The sequence below is a fragment of the Stegostoma tigrinum genome, chromosome 3 (genome assembly GCF_030684315.1).
Source record: "Stegostoma tigrinum isolate sSteTig4 chromosome 3, sSteTig4.hap1, whole genome shotgun sequence".
In the NCBI taxonomy this organism is placed as follows: domain Eukaryota; kingdom Metazoa; phylum Chordata; class Chondrichthyes; order Orectolobiformes; family Stegostomatidae; genus Stegostoma; species Stegostoma tigrinum.
In genome coordinates this window covers 87,448,678-87,467,021 of record NC_081356.1, presented here as the reverse complement: position 1 = coordinate 87,467,021, position 18,344 = coordinate 87,448,678, and the positions used below count along the sequence as shown (strand labels likewise).

General features: G+C 46.1%; 1 protein-coding gene across 1 annotated transcript in view; it reads left to right on the top strand.

The window, feature by feature from the left end:
- The first annotated feature begins 11,371 nt into the window (after window positions 1-11,371).
- Window positions 11,372-18,344, top strand: part of erap2 (endoplasmic reticulum aminopeptidase 2) — a 71,454-nt gene continuing 64,481 nt past the window's right edge. Inside the window, exon 1 of the mRNA XM_048526895.2 lies at window positions 11,372-11,482. The gene's annotated coding sequence lies outside the window, so the exon portion shown is untranslated. The remainder of the gene's footprint in view (window positions 11,483-18,344) is intronic.

Genomic DNA, 18,344 nt, shown 5'->3' with positions numbered 1-18,344 from the left:
AACAGTCATAGCACTGTTCAGTTATCATCCACTGACTCTCCGCAGCTAACTCCATCATCACATGTACCAGGAAGTGGTGGCAAGGTAGTGCTATCTTCATGAATATGTCTTGAGAACACATTGTGTACTTTTGGTATTTCAGTACAAAATGCATTGAATAAGCTGTGATAACAACAATTCTCTCATTGGGACAGCCTGTGATGGACCATCTATTCCAGAGTCAGCTAACAATTGACTCACTTGACAAGTTAACGATGTTTCCTTCAATGCACAGGAAGCTTATCATAGAAAACCAAATTGTTCAAGAGGGACTTTCTCAAGGCCTCCTTTTAATTATGCTGAATCTGGTGTTCCCAACCTGTGCCAGGTCCACTTCAGACTCCTTGCCAACTCCATGTCTGACCATCCCAAGTCCAAATGTAGCATTCCTTCCCACTTGAAAATCTGACACACAGGCTGACATTTTTAAAAGTTATTTCTGGAGCCAGGAGTTCTCCCAAATCTGTGTATCTGACATATGGATAAAAACTTAAGCCACTATGTAACAAGTTCAGATACCTACACTTGTTATTTCACTCTCTTGCAGTCATGGCTGAAGTGGCAGAAGTCAAATTTGGTTCTTACAAATAGGTAGTACCACCTTCCCAAATGATATACAAGATGCCAAAGCATAAAAGTGAAATCTCAAGATATTAATGCATTGGAACAACATGGGTGTTAAGACACCAGTTTGCAATTTGTCATTTTCTCTTTTATCTTAATTTCTCCTAATTTCTGAACTGTATTTACGTGATTGATTTCAAGCATGGTTTCTCTCAAGTAATACTTAATAGCATTTTGTATAATTGTCTATAACTTGTGAGGCCTTAAACAGACATTTCAAATAAAAAACCCCAAACAACAGCCTCGGATATAAGAAAGGTTTTATTACAACTTAACTAGAAATATCAAGATTTTGGAGAGGAAAATGCAAAACAACCTTTAAAAAATTAGCTCATCATCTTTAAAATACAAAACTCAAATTATTCAAGGTGCTGTTAAATTTAAGAGAATACTTGGATAGGTCATCATTCATGGAATGTGGAAATTGCAGAGATATTGGCAATTGCCTTTCAAATGATAGATGTTAAGAACTGCCGATGCTGGAATCAGAGATAATACAGTGTGGAGCTGGAGGAGCGCAGCAGGCCAGGCAGCAACAGTGGAGCAGGAAAGTTAAAATTTTGGATCAGGACCCTTCTTCAGAAATGGGGAAGGGGAAGAGGGCTCTGAAATAAAGAGAGAGAGCAGGGGTGAAGCTGGGAAAGGTAGGTGGGATGGTGTTAGGTGAGTGCAGGTAGGCAGTAATGGGGATTGGTCAGTGAGGTGGGAGGAGCAGATAGGTGGCAGAGAAGATGGACAGGTCAAGGAGGTGGGGAAGAGAGGGTGGTTGGTCATGGGATGAGGCAAGGGTGGGGAGACTTTGAAACTGGTAATGTCCACATTGAGACCATTGGGTTGTAAGCTCCCAAGGCTCCTCCAGTGTCACAATGATGCCACCCGGAAACTGGAGGAGTAGCAGCACCTCATATTCCGCCTTTGCCTGTCGCGACAATGTGGGTGGACCAGGACAGATTGTTGGTGATAATCACTCCCAGGAACTTGACGCTCTCGACCATCTTTACCTCAGCACCATGGATGCAGTCAGGGGTTTGCCCTCCACTCCACTTCCTGAAGTCAGTGACCAGCTCCTTCATTTTGCAGACTTGAAATTGCAAATATTATATCCTTGTTCAGAAAAGATTGCAAAGATTGACCCAGTGATTAGAGACAAATCAGTTTATTTTTGACGGTGGGAAACTTTTGCGAACAGTTATTCAGTAGAAAATTAATAGTCAAACCAAAATAAGTAAAATGATTTGGATGAATCAGCATGGACTTTTAAGGGGAAATCATGTCTGATTAATTTGCTGAAGTCTTTTGTAGAGGGAAAGAGAGGTCAGAAGAAAATAAGGCTGTTGTTGTAGTGTACGTGGATTTTCAAAAGGCATTTGTTATGATGTCGCACATTAGACTTGTGAAGAAAGTGGTAGGCCACGGAATGAAAGGGATAGTAATAATGCAGATAGAAAATTAGCTGGGAAATGGGAGTAATAGTTAATGGGTATTCTACACGCAGGGAGTAGTGGAGTTCTGCATAGTATTGGCATCCTTGCTTTTCCAAATATACAAATGATCTGATCTTGACATGCAATTTCAAAATTTGTGAATGATACAAACTTGGGAGCATTATAAACTGAGACAAAGACAATGTGAACTTCAAAAGGATATAGAAAATTTGATGGAGTGGTAAGATAGATGGCAGATGAAGTTCAGTGTGGAGAAGAGTGAGGTGATGTACTTTAGTATGAATAACATGGAGAAACAGTTAAAGTTAAGAGTACTTTTCTAAAGGATGCACATGAACAGAGTGATCTGAGTATATGTCTGCATGAGTCATAAAAGGTTCGGGTCATGTAGACGATGTTGTTGATAATACGTTATTTGGGTTTCATAAACAAAGGGAAGAGAATACAAGAGCAGGGAAGTTATGCTGAACTTTACCAGCACTGGTTAGACCCAAGCTGGCATACTGTGTACAATTCTGGCTGCCACTCTATAGGAAGGATTTGAATGCATTGGAGAGAGTGCTGGAAAGGTTTACAAGAATGATTCCAGGGATGAGAAATCTCAGTTATGTTTGAAGAAATAGGGACTGTGCTTCTTGGAAGAGCGAATGTCTACATTATAAAAACAGACCAGTGACCCAACTGGTGCATTGCAACGTTTATGCTTCAAACAATCTCCTCCCCTTCTCTTCACCTAACATGGTCAGCATAATCTTCTATTCCTTTCTCTCCCACACAATTATCTAGCTTGGCCCAAATGTATCTATACCATTTGTCTCAAAAATTTCTTGTTTCCCCCTTCATACCCCTCTACGGGTAGAGATTTTTGTCAAATTGTCATTAATAAGTGAACAGTCTTGTATCAATAACTTCTTTTTGTCGACATGTGGAATTACCTTCTCTGCAATTGCCCTGTCAAACCTTTACACTATTAAAGACATTTCGTAGGTCACCCCTTAACACTTCAGCCCATTCTGATAAATGAATTGTCTTTGTTAGGGTATCATTTTTTGTGAACGTCATTGTCATTTATTGTCACTTGCAGCTTTTACAATAAAAATGCAATGGAAAATGTTTATGTCACTACACCATAGCACCTATATTAATAAGAAAGGCATAGATAAGCAAACATGAAAACAAATTAAGACAAAGTCCACCTTAGTTCACTTCCACTTGGGAAAAGACAGTAACGCTGCAAGACCACCACATCCAGCCGCTGGAATACCAGGCAGAGACCACCACCAAAGCAGGCCATCCACGCCATGCCACTGGAATTCCAAGCAGCCAGACTCTGCAGAATCTGCCCCAAGGATAAATATCGTCGCCCATCCCAGAAAGAAAGGTGTCCTATAAGCAGCTCAAATGAATCCAGGGCTGCCGGATGCCAAACCGAAACCATCTCCATGCCAAAGCCGCTGCCGCTGTCCACTGATGTGGCAGCTGACACAAGGTTCCCATGCTCACCCCTCTGCCAGCCCCTTATCAACACCGTTTTCCGACACGAGCTCTGGATTCACCAGCACCACCACGCTCTAGACTCCAACAAAGATGCCTTCATAATGCCCAATAAAGCCATAGAGTTGTGTGTCATGGAAACAGACCCTTCGATCCAACCAGTCCATGCCCAACATAATCCCAAACTGAACTAACCCCACCTGCCTGAGCTTGGCCCATATATCCCTACAAACATTTTCTATTTATGTACTTATCGAAATATCTTTTGGACATTATAACTGTACCAACATTCATCACTTCCACTGGAAGTTCATTCCACGCACAACCAACTGTGCGGAAAAAGTTGCCTTTCACGTCCTTTCGAAATCTTTCTCTCTCACTTTAAACGATATGCTCCCTAGTCTTGAAATCTAGGGGAACCCAGGGGAAAGGACATCTGCCATTTACCTAATCCAGGCCCCTCATGATTTTATAAACTTCTTTAGGGTCACCCCTCATCTTCATACGCTCCAGTGGAAAATAAGTCCCAGCTTCTCTTTATAACTCAAACCATCTAGTCCTGGCAACATCCTGGTAAATCTTTTCTGAACCCTCTCCAGCTTAATATCCTTCATATAACTGGGCAACCAGAACTGAACACAGTATTCCAGAACAGGCTTCACCAAGTCATGTACAACCTCAACATGACGTCCCAACTCTTATGCTTAAAGGTCTGAGCAATGAGGGGAAGCATGCTAAACACCCTCTCAACAACTCTGCCTACATGTGACGCAAACTTTGATCTTAAGTTAATAGACATGTTCTTTTTCTTCCCTGGTTAGTTTTGGTAGGAACCAAAAGTAATTCCTCAGCATGAGGTGAGGTGCAACTGGCTGTTTATAACACACAGTCAGCACGTCATCACTCAAAGATTTGCAATATCCTTGTTCAGGTTTGAGGCCTACACTGGATGTAATGATGGTTTCCAGTGCCATTCACGTGGGCACAGACTCTACTATGGCCCTTCTATGCGAGACGTGAAGAACAAGCCCCTTCACGGGCCCAACCCTCGCACTGCACCTGCGCACTGATACTTACTAATGTCTAACCTTGATTGTTGTAATCAATTACTATGGAAGTGATAACAGCACGATTGAAAAATCATAATCTGATCAAACAGAGTCAGCATGGCTTCATGAAAGCGAATAACGTATTAGAACATTTCAAGGAAGCCTCCAACAGATTGGATAGAGGGCCTTTTGGCTGCTGAAACACAGGTTGCTAACTTGGCAACACAGAAAAGGATGCTGGGTACATTGGCCAAGTAAAATTATGAAATCACAACACTCACACACCAGACACATTGCAAACATGGCAGCCAGGTGCTATTGACGTTAGCATAACGTAAAAGGCAAGAGTGATTCTAGACAGACATACTCCCAGCAACTCATTCACTAAACAAAGGAGGATCCAGACAGAAAGGCACTGGGTCCTGCTACACAAAGAAACTAACAACTGCATGCCATCTAAATGACTGACTCTTGTTTCAAACTATTAAGTGTATCTCCCTGATCGACCAGAACTACAGAAAGTTCCAGAAAACCATCTAAAAATGTATTTAAAAAAGGGTTTGCCTGCAGACCTCTCGCTTGGAACCACTCTTGGAATCGTCTGAGGCCTTATGAGGAGGCCAGCATGGCAAGAAATGGAGACCAGCTAACCATCCAGAGAGAGAGATGGAGAAAGCAACTTCACAACCCAGAGACTGAGCCAGAGAGACAGCAACTGTGTGTACATCCACATTAGACTCAGAAAGTATTGCGAACTTAAGGGGCCAAGTAGTATAAAGATTAGCTTAGTACTAAAGATTATTGTAACTTTTTTCATAATAAAGTTGAGACTGTTTTGTATTGTTACTGGCTTGTGTTCATATTGATTTGACCACTTTGATATTGTGGGACATCTGGCCAAATTTATTCATAACATTCTGGTTGGAGTTGTCTGTAACTTGTTTAAAAGGAGCCAGATAAAAAGGGGAACCAGTAGATACAGTGTATTTGAACTTTGAGAAGGCATTCAACAAGATAATTGGCAAAAAGTTAAGCCATAAATTATAGAAAGTAGAACAGTACCATACAGGAATAAGCCCTTCAGCCCACCAAGCCTGCACCAGTCATAATGCCATTCTAAACTCATTTCATCTGCCTGCATGTGGTCCATATCCCTCTAATCCCTCCCTGTTCACACATTCGTCAAAGTGCCTCTTATGAATGAGATAAGGAAGAATTTCTTCCCTGACAGAGGATTGAGTGGGTTTAGAATTCCTCACCACAGAGAGCTGTGGGAGCAGTGTCCTTGTGAATATTTAATGCTGAAATAGCTAAATTCTTGATCAGAAGGAGAATCAAGGGTTACAGAGAAAAAGGCATGAAGAATATTGGATCAGCCATGATCTTGTTGAATGATGAGTAGGCTGTTCAGTCCTTTGAATCTATTCCTGTTCTTATTTTTCATGATCTTATGGTCTCTAAATCTTACTTTAAAATGGAGACCAGATAGAACAAAGAACAAAGAAAATTACAGCACAGGAACAGGCACTTTGGCCCTCCAAGCCTGCACCGATTGAGATCCTCTGTGTAAATCTGTCATCTATTTTCTAAGGGTCTGTATCGCTTTGCTCCCTGTCCATTCATGTACCTGTCCAGATACATCTTAAAAGACACTATCGTGTCTGCGTCGACCGCCACCACTGGCAACGCATTCCAGGCAACCACCACCCTCTGCGTAAAGAACTTTCCACGCATATCTCCCCTAAATTTTTCTCCTCTCACTTTGAACTCATGACTCCTAGTAATTGAGTCCCCCACTCTGGGAAAAAGCTTCTTGCTATCCACCTTGTCTATACCCCTCATGATTTTATAGACCTCATTCAGGTTCCCCCTCAATCTCCTTCTTTCTAATGAAAATAATCCTAATCTATTTAACCTCTCTTCATAGCTAGCGCCCTCCATACCAGGCAACATCCCGGTGAACCTCCTCTGCACCCTCTCCAAAGCATCCACATCCTTTTGGTAATGTGGTGACCAGAATTGTACGCAGTACTCTAAGTGTGGCCGAACCAAAGTCTTATACAACTGTAACATGATCTGCCAACTCTTGTACTCAATACCCTGTCTGATGAAGGAAAGCATGCCGTATGCCTTCTTGCCCACTCTATTGACCTGCATTGGCACCTTCAGGAAACAATGGACCTGAACACCCAGATCTCTCGGAACATCAATTGTCCCCAGGACTTTTCCAACTGTGCACAGTACTCAACATGTGGTGCAAATAACATACTAAGCAAGTGTAATATAACCTTACTGCTTTTCAATTCTCTCTAAAACTTAATCCCAGTGTTTAGCTTTCCTGGCTCCCAAGTCCAAATTATTAATGAAACAAAATTATGAATGAAAATTGCCCAGGCAGCAGTGCCTCTGAAAATCAATTCACTACCTTTTGCTAATCTGATTCTAAACCCTGAACTCTGTACAATATGTAGGATGTTGGCTACAAAACAATCTGGCACCTAATTCAGGATAATAAAATGTGAGGCTGGATGAACACAGCAGGCCAAGCAGCATCTCAGGAGCACAAAAGCTGACGTTTCGGGCCTAGACCCTTCGCCTGCTGTGTTCATCCAGCCTCACATTTTATTATCTTGGAATTCTCCAGCATCTGCAGTTCCCATTATCTCTGGCACCTAATTCAGAATGCTTGGAACATTGTAACTCTGATAACAATTTTAACGTATTTTAAAGCTGTGTTGATTGGTCTTGACACACATAACTACATCTGATACAAAATTACTGCACAATGACAACATTGTATCATTGATAACAAGCCGGAGTTTGGTATTAACATGAAAGTCACTGACAGATGCTACAGTAAGCAAGGCAAACATATCCTAAACTACAATACGAGAAGTTGATTTCAAGGTAAAAAATATTCTCGTGTGAGAGGCAAATTATTTTATATCTACAGCTCTCTGTCACTGTCCTTGTGCCACACTGTATGAAAAAGGAAGACGTTATGTTTCAGCCTATGCCCTTATAATCTGTAGTTGTTCTAAGGTATTGTTGCAATGCTGCCTTCATTTTTGCACCAAATGAATTAGTTTCTAATAGTTTCAAGACTTCTGAAGTATAGGACAAAGAAAATAATGGTATTTATACAACATTTCTCATGACATCAAGGTGACCCAATATGCTTTACAATCAATTTTAAGTACTTTTGGAAGTGTAATCACTTATTATATCTGCAAACAGAAGTCGATTTGTTTAAAAATCCCACAAACAGGAAATTAGATAAATGACCAATTACATTTTTCTCAGTGTTTCAAGTAATGTATTTTCATGGCTGCTCATTCTTAAGTGAAAGAAACTTACAGCAGAGGTACCAGGCACATCACCACAACAGGCCAGCTAAATTGCAATGTACAAAAGCATTTCTCTATATATTCCGAACACCCTGTTCTTCAAATAAGGATTTTTTTTTCCTTTTACTCATCTGAAACAGCAGATAGCTTTATGGCAGTAACGTACATGTAAATGTTAGGCCAGGTGATACAAATGTTTAAACAAAGTGCTGTTTTAAAGAAGTGTCTGAAAAGATGAATATCAGAGTAAAATGTCAGGAGAGTATTCCAAAGACTGTGGCTGACATAACCAAAGGACCAGTCATCTATGATAGAGTGATTAAGATCAGGGATGTACAGAAAAAGAGGCTAGGATTAGAGAAGCACAGATATCTTGGAGGGTTGGGGGTTTGAAGAAGATTGCAGGGATACCAAGGGGAAATGCCATAAAATTAGAATCTAATTCGTTTTGTCAAGACATTTGCTTGACCAGGAACAATGTAGGTTAGCAAGGTAGAGTGATAAGGAATTGTAGTATGCATAGCAGTGTTTTGGATGACCTTACAAAGGGTAGAATGAGAGCAACTACCTGCAGTGGGTTGGAATAGTAAAATCTCAAGGTAACAAAGTCACAAATGAAGAGATCCACAACAAAGACAGGGTCAAAGTTAGGTGATATTTCAGACCGGGAAATGGATGATATTTCTGATGACAGGAATATGAGGTCAGAGAAATCTAATTTGAAGAATTCAAATGTGGAGTTCTGGTAAAGATGTGAATGGGTCTAGGGGAAAATAAGTTCATGGACAAGAGAGGAAAGAGAAGTTTGCAAGGATCATGGGGTCAAGATCTTTCTTGCAGTGAAATGATAACATAAGATTGGGATGACCATTTAAAATATTAGCTAGGGAGACTAACTTAGGTAATTTGCAGCTAAATGAGAATAGGACTGAGGGAACAAGAGTGGGTCTAGTGGAAAAGATTATCTCAGAAAGGCACAAGAGGGAGATAGGAGAGAAATTGAAGAATTACGTGCATCAAGATTAGGAGAGGGGAATGCATTTAAGGAAGCTTGCACCAGTTAGCCTGAGAGAGGGAAGAAAGTAGGGGAGGCTGTTGATCACATGGCCTCAATCTTGGAGACAAAGAAGTCTAGAGCTCCCTGTTGGAGGTGAACATGGAGGGGACAGGAGAGAGGGGTTTGTGAAGTTCACAATAAAGAATAGCAGTCAGGGCTTCTCTTTACATTTTGGATGATCCCGGAATAGTGATAAATTTCAAAAGATATGAACAGGAGTGATTATGTTTTAAGCAGCCAGCCAAATCCAACTATAGGTACCCATACCAGTTGCCTGCCACATGTTTTTGTATCTGCAACCTTTGGTCTTAAAGAAATGAAGATGAGGATCATATCTGGGAAACAGCCAGAGTAAAAGAATTTAATGCTTTTACTGATGACTAAGACGTCAGAAGTGGAGATAACAGTGCAATTGAGTAAGTCAGTAGTGGCAGAAATGTTATGATGTCAGGAGGACCAAAGACCAGACACTTGTGAGTTTGAAAGCGCATGTGTATGTAAATTGGGGATAGATTTTTTTAGGTATAGGTGGTTGTTTGAGGGGCATGTAAGGGGGATGTGTATGCAAAGTGAGACAAAGAAGTGATTGTAAATTCCCTTATCAGTGATCAATTGACTGGGTCTAACTAGACCACCTGAGAAGGCAAGATCAATAGGTGGCCATGAATCTAGGTGGGGTTGTTTACAGGAGAGATTGTGAAAGGATAAGGCAGCAGTGAATATTATTAATGGGATGGGGGTGAGGGAGGAGGTGTGGGGGCAGGTGTATCACTTCCTGCAGTTGCAGGGGAAGTTGCCGGGTGTGGTGGAGTTGGAGGGGAGTGTGGAGTGGACAAGGGAGGCACAGAGAGAGTGGTCTCTCCGGAAGACAGACAAGGGTAGGGTTGAAAAAATATCTTTAGTGGTGGGGTCAGATTGGAGATGGCAGAAGTGTCGGAGGATGATGTGAAGGATGGCGGAAGATGGCCCCCATCCCAGGCCCCAAGATGACTTTTCACATCAAGCTGATGTTCACCTGCACATCCGCCAATGTGGTATACTGCATCCGCTGTACCCGATGTGGCTTCCTCTACATTGGGGAAACCAAGCGGAGACTTGGGGACTGCTTTGCAGAACGCCTATGCTCAGTTCGCAATAAACAATTGCACCTCCCAGTCGCAAACTATTTCAACTCCCCCTCCCATTCCTTAGGCGACATGTCCATCCTGGGCCTGCTGCAGTGCCATAGTGATGCCACCCGAAGGTTGCAGGAACAGCAACTCATATTCCGCTTGGGAACCGTGCAGCCCAATGGTATCAATGTGGATTTCACCAGCTTCAAAATTTACCCTCCCCGCACTGCATCCCAAAACCAGACCAGCTCGTCCCCGCCTCCCTAACCTGTTCTTCCTCTCACCTATCCCCTCCTCCCAACTCAAGCTGCACCTCCATTTCCTACCTACTAACCCCATCCCACCTCCTTGACCTGTCTGTCCTCCCCGGGCTGACCTATCCCCTCCCCACCTATCTTCTCCTCTATCCATCTTCGGTCCGCCTCCCCCTCTCTCCCTATTTATTCCAGAACCCTCACCCAATCCCCCTCTCTGATGAAGGGTCTAGGCCCGAAACGTCAGCTTTTGTGCTCCTGAGATGCTGCTGGGCCTGCTGTGTTCATCCAGCCTCACATTTTTTTATCTTGGATTCTCCAGCATCTGCAGTTCCCATTATCACTCACACAGCATAAGTAAGAGTTTCCTGAAGAAGGGGCCAGACGCGAAACGTCAGCTTTCCTGATCTTTGATGCAGCCTGGCCTGCTGTGTTCCTCCATCTCCAGAACTTAGGCACATCCTGGCTCTTGTAAAGGATGAGGTCGGATCGCCGCGCCAGTTTAATGATACAGTGTGCCTACAGGCTCCTCCTTTTCCCCGGCCAACCATCCCGCTGTTAGACAAAGCGAGAATGGGAAGTAAATCTGTCCGAACCTTCCTTCCGTACAGTACTATTTTTATATAGTAACCTCAGTCTGCTCGATGCAGGAGTTTGGCACAAGCAATTAGCATATTAATCCTCATCTTTTAGCTTTGCGGAGGCTGATCGCCACAGGAATAAAGCTAACAAGCACTTCATGTGCCGCTTCCCCGTTTTTTGCCTGAGCTGAGCTGGGTTCCACTCTCAGAGCTTGTTAATACCTCGCCAATCTTTCAACTTCACCTCAATAAATATAGCTATTTAAATTTAACCATGTATTTGGAAATATGTATTGTTGGTAAGCCAACTTTAAAAAAAAACTTGCGCAAGAAACTGTAAATCCGGGTGATCGGGTTCGGTAGCCGAAAGTGAAAATAAAAGTGTTCACAGCTCGCTGAGTGAAATTGAATGGCGGGTCTCTGAGAATAAGGATTTAAATCGAGTTACGAGTTTGTGTGGCTCAAGGAATTGCAAGTGAAGTAAGAATTAGTTTTTGTACGAAGTGGAGCGTTGACTCTTCATAATTGTAGCACAAGTTCTGTTCTTGGCTCCTTTGGACGATTTTTTTGTAAAATAAACGCCAATGCGACGCATGGGTCATAATGTACTTCATTGACTTATTCCTAGGCCGATGGTTTCGCTCATTAGAGGATGAGTAATAGTTAAGGTGTTCAAAATAATTGTAAATAAAAGATCAGAGATAATGGGAACTGCAGATGCTGGAGAATCCAAGATAACAAAATGTGAGGCTGGATGAACACAGCAGGCCAAGCAGCATCTCAGGAGCACAAAAGCTGACGTTTCAGGCCTAGACCCTTCATCAGAGAGGGAGATGGGGTGAGGGTTCTGGAATAAATAGGGAGAGAAGGGGAGGCGGACCGAAGATGGAGAGAAAAGAAGATAGGTGGAGAGAGTATAGGTGGGGAGGTAGGGAGGGGATAGGTCAGTCCAGGGAAGACGGACAGGTCAAGGAGGTGGGATGGTATTAGTAGGTAGATGGGGGTGCGGCTAGGGGTGGGAGGAAGAGACGGGTGAGAGGAAGAACGGGTTAGGGAGGCAGGGACAGGTTGGACTGGTTTTGGGATGCAGTGGGTGGAGGGGAAGAGCCTGGCTGGTTTAGGGATGCGGTGGGGGAAGGGGAGATTTTGAAACTGGTGAAGTCCACATTGATACCATGAGGCTGCAGGGTTCCCAGGCGGAATATGAGTTGCTGTTCCTGCAACCTTCGGGTGGCATCATTGTGGCACTGCAGGAGGCCCATGATGGACATGTCATCTAAAGAATGGGAGGGTGATTGGAAATGGTTTGCGACTGGGAGGCGCAGTTGTTTGTTGCGGACTGAGCGGAGGTGTTCTGCAAAGCGGTCCCCAAGCCTCCGCTTGGTTTCCCCAATGTAGAGAAATCCACACCGGGTACAGTGGATGCAGTATACCACATTGGCAGATGTGCAGGTGAACCTCTGCTTAATGTGGAATGTCATCTTGGGGCCTGGGATAGGGGTGAGGGAGGAGGTGTGGGGGCAAGTGTAGCATTTCCTGCGGTTGCAGGGGAAGGTGCCGGGTGTGGTGGGGTTGGAGGGCAGTGTGGAGCGAACAAGGGAGTCAGGAGAGAGTGGTCTCTCCGGAAAGCAGACAGGGGTGGGGATGGAAAAATGTCTTAGGTGGTGGGGTCGGATTGTAGATGGCGGAAGTGTCGGAGGATGATGCGTTGTATCCGGAGGTTGGTGGGGTGGTGTGTGAGAACGAGGGGGATCCTCTTTTGGCGGTTGTGGCGTTGGCGGGGTGTGAGGGATGTGTTGCGGGAAATGAAACACCGACTCCCACAGCTACCTAGAATACACCTCCTCCCACCCACCCTCCTGCAAAAATTCCTTCCCCTATTCCCAATTCCTCCGCCTCCACCGCATCTGCTCCCACGACAAGAATTCCACTCCTGCACATCCCAGATGTCCAAGTTCTTCAAGGACCGCAACTTTCTCCCCACAGTGATCGAGAATGACCTTGACCGCGTCTCCCGCATTTCCCGCAACACATCCCTCACACCCTGCCCCCGCCACAACCGCCAAAAGAGGATCCCCCTCGTTCTCACACACCACCCCACCAACCTCCGGATACAACGCATCATCCTCCGACACTTCCGCCATCTACAATCCGACCCCACCCCTGTCTGCTTTCCAGAGAGACCAGTCTCTCCGTGACTCCCTTGTTCGCTCCACACTGCCCTCCAACCCCACCATACCCGGCACCTTCCCCTGCAACCGCAGGAAATGCAACACTTGCCCCCACACCTCCTCCCTCACCCCTATCCCAGGCCCCAAGATGACATTCCACATTAAGCAGAGGTTCACCTGCACATCTGCCAATGTGGTATACTGCATCCACTGTACCCGGTGTGGCTTCCTGTACATTGGGGAAACCAAGCGGAGGCTTGGGGACCGCTTTGCAGAACACCTCCACTCAGTTCGCAACAAACAACTGCACCTCCCAGTCGCAAACCATTTCCACTCCCCCTCCCATTCTTTAGATGACATGTCCATCATGGGCCTCCTGCAGTGCCACAATGATGCCACCCGAAGGTTGCAGGAACAGCAACTCATATTCCGCCTGGGAACCCTGCAGCCTAATGGTATCAATGTGGACTTCACCAGTTTCAAAATCTCCCCTTCCCCTACTGCATCCCTAAACCAGCCCAGTTTGTCCCCTCCCCCCACTGCACCACACAACCGGCCCAGCTCTTCCCCTCCACCCACTGCATCCCAAAACCAGTCCAACCTGTCTCTGCCTCCCTAACCTGTTCTTCCTCTCACCCATCCCTTCCTCCCACCCCAAGCCGCACCCCCATCTACCTACTAACCTCATCCCACCTCCTTGACCTGTCCGTCTTCCCTGGACTGACCTATCCCCTCCCTACCTCCCCACCTGTACTCTCTCCACCTATCTTCTTTTCTCTCCATCTTCGGTCCGCCTCCCCCTCTCTCCCTATTTATTCCAGAACCCTCTCCCCATCCCCCTCTCTGATGAAGGGTCTAGGCCCGAAACGTCAGCTTTAGTGCTCCTGAGATGCTGCTTGGCCTGCTGTGTTCATCCAGCCTCACATTTTATTATCTTGTAAATAAAAGATTCTTGTTGTTTTGCAGATGATTGGATAAAGGTGTCATATGCTACTTCAATATTGTAATTTAAAAATTGAATAAGTCGCAGATGCTTGTTTATTCGATTTTAAAGTAAGGCTAAATAATACAAATAATCTTGGGTATAATCAATTACAGCATTTGCTGTAGAGGTTTAATTTATGGTATATCTTTGTACTCTTTCATGGAACCTGGATGACACTGACTTTGCTAGCATTTACTGCCCGACCCTGATTGCCCTTGAGAAGGTGTAAATGTTAACAGCACATAGATCATATCGAGAGTACCATACCTTAGAGTGCAAATGGACCTGTTGAGCAGAGTCTTCTACTCTGTTTGGCACCAAGCTTGGAGGCAAACCTGAATCCTGCTGCCTTAAAATCTCCACCACAATTATGCTCTGAGCTGGAAAGTCCCTAGTTGACATTCCTGCCTTGCTGCCAAGTGTGGTCTTTAAGTGAGTGATTAATCCCACCAACTAGTAGGATTAATCCAGCTGCTGGTGGACCCGTCACCATGCACAACAAGTTAAACTATGTGGGATGTTTGAAACAGAAACAGAAGTTTCTGGAAAAGCTCAGCAGGTCTGGCAGCATCTGTGGAGAGAAATGAGAGTTAACATTTTGGGTCCGGTGACCCTTCCTCAGACAATGTGGGATGTTTTGTCAGCTTTGGATTGTGACCTTCAATCAAAGGCAATTATGCCTGAGTTTGGGACAATATATCAGAGTGGGGGAGGGGAATCTCACAGCCAGCTACCTGCCTTGCTGTCAATCCACCTATAGCACACTTCTCATGATCTGCATCTCACAAAGCTTTGCCCATGCCATTGCTTACCAGAAGCTGGAGTCCTCTACCAGTTTGACCTTAAGGCAGTAGCCACATCACCTCAGTGGTGGTGCCTGATGTGAGCTGTCATTGTCTGATCTATGGGGCCTATAGGTGATTGCACATTGTCCCCGTGTCTGCATGGGTTTTCTGCGGGTGGCCTGGTTTCCTCCCACAGTCCAAAGATGTGCAGGCTGCGTGGATTGGCCATACTAAATTGCCCGTAGTGTACAGGGGTGTATGGGTTATAGGGGAATGGGTCTGGGTGGGATGTTGCAATGGGCGGTGTGGCCTTGTTGGGCTGAAGGGCCTGTTTGCACACTGTAGGGAATCTAATCTAATCTCTATGCCCCCGGGCCCTGATTCCAGGGAAATGCTTTCCAGTGGCCTCACCACAGCCTGATTGTCCTGTAATTTGGGGGCCTTCCTGCAAAGGGCACTGTGGGTTGGTCTCAGATTCTCCAGCCAACAGGCAAGACACCTGACTGCACAAAATTCTGCCCATTGTTTATGACTGAAATCTCTCTTTACAGAAGTTTGAGATGTTAAAGCAATTACTGCTAAATTTAGAGTGACAACACAAGTAAACTGTGGTAAACCCTACAACACTGTCTGCTTTGCATTCCAAAATGTATTTGATAGATTTCCACAAATGGTTTCCTTAGAAGCTAGGACACACCTCTATGATTGGTAGGACTTGAATCTGTTAGGGACACTATCACTGGTCCACAATAAAACCCAATAAACAGTGTTTTTTTTGTCCAGCTAGCTATTTAGATCTGTTATAACACAACTCTATGGCCAACACGTCCTGAGGTGAGACTTGAACCTAGACCCCTGGCCAAAAGGTAGATACTTTCTGACTGCACCACAAGAGCCCCACAACTGCTAGTAGTTGTCAAGCATGAAGCTGTAACAATCAAAGAAACTTCAGCTTTAGTAGCACTGGCCAGGTTTTTGGACTAGACCTGGAAATCTGAGATATAACAAGAGTGAGCAATTGAATGTAGAATAGGTGTGGATTACTAGTAACTGTTTAGGATGAGGAGAAAGTGGCACCACAGATCTGACAGGACATGGGTGGGAGTAATCTCAATTCTTTTAGAGATAATGGGAACTGCAGATGCTGGAGATTCCAAGATAATAAAATGTGAGGCTGGATGAACACAGCAGGCCAAGCAGCATCTCAGGAGCACAAAAGCTGACGTTTCGGGCCTAGACCCTTCATCAGAGAGGGGGATGGGGGGAGGGAACTGGAATAAATAGGGAGAGAGGGGGAGGCAGACCGAAGATGGAGAGTAAAGAAGATAGGTGGAGAGAGTGTAGGTGGGGAGGTAGGGAGGGGATAGGTCAGTCCAGGGAAGACGGACAGGTCAAGGAGGTGGGATGAGGTTAGTAGGTAGCTGGGGGTGCGGCTTGGGGTGGGAGGAAGGGATGGGTGAGAGGAAGAACCGGTTAGGGAGGCAGAGACAGGTTGGACTGGTTTTGGGATGCATTGGGTGGGGGGGAAGAGCTGGGCTGGTTGTGTGGTGCAGTGGGGGGAGGGGATGAACTGGGCTGGTTTAGGGATGCAGTAGGGGAATGGGCCACCTCCTACCGCCTCCTCGATCATGATCCCACACTCGAGCACCAAACCATCATCTCCAACACCATTCACGACCTCATCACCTCAGGGGACCTCCCACCCACAGCCTCCAACCTCATTGTTCCCCAACCCCGCACGGCCCGTTTCTATCTCCTTCCCAAAATCCACAAACTTGCCTGCCCTGGTCGACCCATCGTCTCAGCCTGCTCCTGCCCCACCGAACTCATCTCCACCTATCTGGACTCCATTTTCTCCCCTTTGGTCCAGGAACTCCCCACCTACGTCCGTGACACCACCCACGCCCTCCACCTCCTCCAGGACTTCCAATTCCCTGGCCCCCAACACCTCATATTCACCATGGACGTCCAGTCCCTGTACACCTGCATTCCGCATGGAGATGGCCTCAAGGCCCTCCGCTTCTTCCTGTCCCGCGGGCCCGACCAGGCCCCCTCCACCGACACTCTCATCCGCCTAGCTGAACTCGTCCTCACACTCAACAACTTGTCTTTTGACTCCTCCCACTTCCTACAGACTAAGGGGGTGGCCATGGGCACCCGCATGGGCCCCAGCTATGCCTGCCTCTTTGTAGGTTACGTGGAACAGTCCCTCTTCCGCACCTACACAGGCCCCAAACCCCACCTCTTCCTCCGGTACATTGATGACTGTATCGGCGCCGCCTCTTGCTCCCCAGAGGAGCTCGAACAGTTCATCCACTTCACCAACACCTTCCACCCCAACCTTCAGTTCACCTGGGCCATCTCCAGCACATCCCTCACCTTCCTGGACCTCTCAGTCTCCATCTCAGGCAACCAGCTTGTAACTGATGTCCATTTCAAGCCCACCGACTCCCACAGCTACCTAGAATACACCTCCTCCCACCCACCTCCTGCAAAAATTCCATCCCCTATTCCCAATTCCTCCGCCTCCGCCGCATCTGCTCCCACGATAAGACATTCCACTCCCGCACATCCCAGATGTCCAAGTTCTTTAAGGACCGCAACTTTCCCCCCACGGTGATCGAGAACGCCCTTGACCGCGTCTCCCGCATTTCCCGCGACACATCCCTCACACCCCGCCCCCGCCACAACCGCCCCAAGAGGATCCCCCTCGTTCTCACACACCACCCTACCAACCTCCGGATACAACGCATTATCCTCCGACACTTCCGCCATTTACAATCCGACCCCACCACCCAAGACATTTTTCCATCCCCTCCCCTGTCTGCTTTCCGGAGAGACCACTCTCTCCGTGACTCCCTTGTTCGCTCCACACTGCCCTCCAACCCCACCACACCCGGCACCTTCCCCTGCAACCGCAGGAAATGCTACACTTGTCCCCACACCTCCTCCCTCACCCCCATCCCAGGCCCCAAGATGACTTTCCACATTAAGCAGAGGTTCACCTGCACATCTGCCAATGTGGTATACTGCATCCACTGTACCCGGTGCGGCTTCCTCTACATTGGGGAAACCAAGCGGAGGCTTGGGGACCGCTTTGCAGAACACCTCCGCTCAGTTCGCAACAAACAACTGCACCTCCCAGTCGCAAACCATTTCCACTCCCCCTCCCATTCTCTTGATGACATGTCCATCATGGGCCTCCTGCACTGCCACAATGATGCCACCCGAAGGTTGCAGGAACAGCAACTCATATTCCGCCTGGGAACCCTGCAGCCATATGGTATCAATGTGGACTTCACCAGTTTCAAAATCTCCCCTTCCCCTACTGCATCCCTAAACCAGCCCAGTTTGTCCCCTCCCCCCACTGCACCACACAACCAGCCCAGCTCTTCCCCCCC